Genomic DNA, 3,292 nt, shown 5'->3' with positions numbered 1-3,292 from the left:
AGTACAAAACAAATCATGACAATCATGACATCTAGCAATACAAATACATACTTTGTTCATGTGTGGTTTGAGACATCACCAATACCAATGCATGTTCATATGATAAATTACATTAGAATAAGAAACAATAGGCGGAGGTCCCTGCCCTTGCAAGCTTACATCTAGAGCAGGTTTCTCAACCAGGGTTCCTTGAGTACTCTGCAGTGGTTCCTTGGCATTTTTCCCCATTGTGGGTGTTGGGGGGGAAGTATGATAGAGAGCACACTATAATAGGGAGTACTGTAAAAAAAAAAAAAAAAAAAAAAAAAGCACTAAATTGGGGATCAGAATAATAATGAACACATTAATAAAGGTACTAGTAAAAAGAGACATTATAATGAAGGGCACTGTAATAGGGCATAAACGGCCTCACCAGTTTGTAAAGACCATGCCACCTGCAAAATAAATGCAGGATTTTTGAGATCTAAAAATAACTTGCAGGGGTTCCTTGTGATGCAAAAAGTATTTGCAGGGTTCCTCCTCCAAGGTAAAAAGGTTGAGAAAGGCTGATCTAGAGTGTAGTGTTTTTGAGACATTAGATAAGGAGATACAGGGGTTAGCAGATGAGGCAGTAAACCTCCAATGCCACCAATGGCAAATTATAAGCTCGTCTGAACAGTAGAGATGTCGTGAACCTCCGACTTTCGGTTTGCGAACCCCGTTCGCGAACCTTCACAGAAGGTTCGGTTTGCCGAAAAGTTCGCGAACCGCAATAGACTTCAATGGGGATGCAAACTTTGAAAAATAGAAAAAATTATGCTGGCCAGAAAAGTGATGGAAAAGATGTTTCAAGGGGTCTAACACCTGGAGGGGGGCATGGCGGAGTGGGATACATGCCCAAAGTCCCGGGGAAAAATCTGGATGTGACGCAAAGCAGCGTTTTAAGGGCAGAAATGACATTGAATGCTAAATTGCAGGCCTAAAGTGCTTAAAAACATCTTGCAGGTGTATACATCAATCAGGGAGTGTAATTAGAGTTCTGCTTCACACTGACGCACCAAACTCACTGTGTAACGCACCCCAAACAGCTGTATGCGTAGTGACGGCCATGCTGGACTGGTGTGCACCATGGCGAGAGTGTAGGCCGTGGCGGTTTTCAAGCCCATATGGTCGCCGGGCTGTGGTAGCTCAATGATAGAACAACAGTGACTGTCCAGCTGATCAAATTTGGTCTGTCCACAATGAAGCAATGACTTTATTATCTTCTTGTATGTAGGTAGGCATAGGTAGGTGTCCCAGTAGTTAGCTAGGCATAGGTAGGAGTCCCAGTATAGGTAGGTAGGCATAGGTAGGAGTCCCAGTATAGGTAGGTAGGCATAGGTAGGTGTCTCATTAGTTAGCTAGGTATAGGTAGGAGACCCAGTATAGGTAAGTAGGCATAGGTAGGTGCCCCAGTAGTTAGCTAGGCATAGGTAGGAGACCCAGTATAGGTAGGTAGGCATAGGTAGGTGTCCCAGTAGTTAGCTAGGCATAGGTAGGAGACCCAGTATAGGTAGGTAGGCATAGGTAGGTGTCCCAGTAGTTAGCTAGGCATAGGTAGGTGTCCCAGTAGTTATCTAGGCATAGGTAGGAGTCCCAGTATAGGTAGGTAGGCATAGGTAGGTGTCCCAGTAGTTAGCTAGGTATAGGTAGGAGACCCAGTATAGGTAGGTAGGCATAGGTAGGTGTCCCAGTTGTTAACTAGGCATAGGTAGGAGACCCAGTATAGGTAGGTAGGCATAGGTAGGTGTCCCAGTAGTTAGCTAGGCATAGGTAGGAGACCCAGTATAGGTAGGTAGGCATAGGTAGGTGTCCCAGTAGTTAGCTAGGCATAGGTAGGAGTCCCAGTATAGGTAGGTAGGCATAGGTAGAAGTCCCAGTATAGGTAGGTCGGCATAGGTAGGTGCCTCAGTAGTTAGCTAGACATTGGTAGGAGACCCAGTAGTTAGCTAGGCATAGGTAGGAGACCCAGTATAGGTAGGTAGGCATAGGTAGGTCCCCTAGTATAGGTAGGTAAGTAGGTGTCCCCGTATAGGTAAGTAGGTGCCCCAGTAGTTAGGTAGGCATAGGTAGGTGTCCCAGTATAGATAGTTAGGCATGGCCTGGCTGGCACAGTAATAACAATTACCAAGGTCCAGCTGCAACAGATAGGGCTGTATAATTCAGTGAGCAACACACACACACAAAAAAACACATCAGGAAAACATTAGAGCTCTCAAAAGAGCTGTTGAGGGGTGCTATTTTAGCAATAACAATCAGCCAGGAGCAAGCCAAGAGCCTAACTAATCTTTCCCTAGGAGAACAAGTCTGCAGCAGCTGTCCCTAGTCTGTCTCTAGCAGGCACACGAGTGGGTGTAATGGCCGGCAAACCTGCCTTATATAAGGGGGGGGGGGGGGTGGGACTCCAGGGCTTAGTGTAGCCTGAATGGCTACAATGTGCCTGCTGACTGTGATGCAAAGGGTCAAAGTTGACCCTCATAGTGCATTATGGGGCGAATCGAACTTCCGCAAACGTTTGTTTGGTCCAGGCAAACGCGAACCCCCAAAGTTCGCCTTGAACCGTTCGCCGGCGAACCGTTCGCTACCTCTCTACTGAACAGGAAGGTTGAGGGTGAGTATGTGCACCCTATGGAAAGAAACACAGAGACAACGGGAGCCCAGATGGTGCAGTACGTCACAGAGATTGGTGAATAAATTAAATGGTGTTGAAATAATACTCACAAAGGCGGGTTGCAGAAGGGCAAACGACTACTGCAGGCAGGTGGAGATGCACAAACCCGACTCCACTGGGGGTACCAGGAGACCTGGCGAAGGTCGCTCTCTTGAAAAAAACTCTTACACACTGGCAAACTAGGTAGTGTCAGAGACAACCAGTGGTCAGGTGTAGGAGCACCCCACGGATGGGGTGAGACACAGTAAAAAAGCACAGGCAACGCGTTTCGTGGGAACTCGCCCACTTCCTCAGGCCAAATAAAGTGCCACTAAATGCCGGTAGCCGGATTCAGTGGCGCCTTGAATCTGGCTACCGGCATTTAGTGGCACTTTATTTGGCTTGAGGAAATGGGCGAGTTCCCACGAAATGCGTTGACTGTGCTTTATTTACTAATAAATATCCATTCCTATATGGGTGTGTCATCATTGAGGTAAGCCACCTCATTTATTTATATTTTAGTTGCTTTTAATGTATTTTATTCACCTTGGGCGCCTCTTTACCCCTTTCGTCTGAACAGGAGTCTTTTGTGAATATTATGTTTGAAGGTTTCCAGGCTCAGAG

The sequence above is a fragment of the Hyperolius riggenbachi genome, chromosome 7, assembly GCF_040937935.1.
Source record: "Hyperolius riggenbachi isolate aHypRig1 chromosome 7, aHypRig1.pri, whole genome shotgun sequence".
Lineage (NCBI taxonomy): Eukaryota > Metazoa > Chordata > Amphibia > Anura > Hyperoliidae > Hyperolius > Hyperolius riggenbachi.
This window is presented reverse-complemented; position numbering follows the sequence as displayed.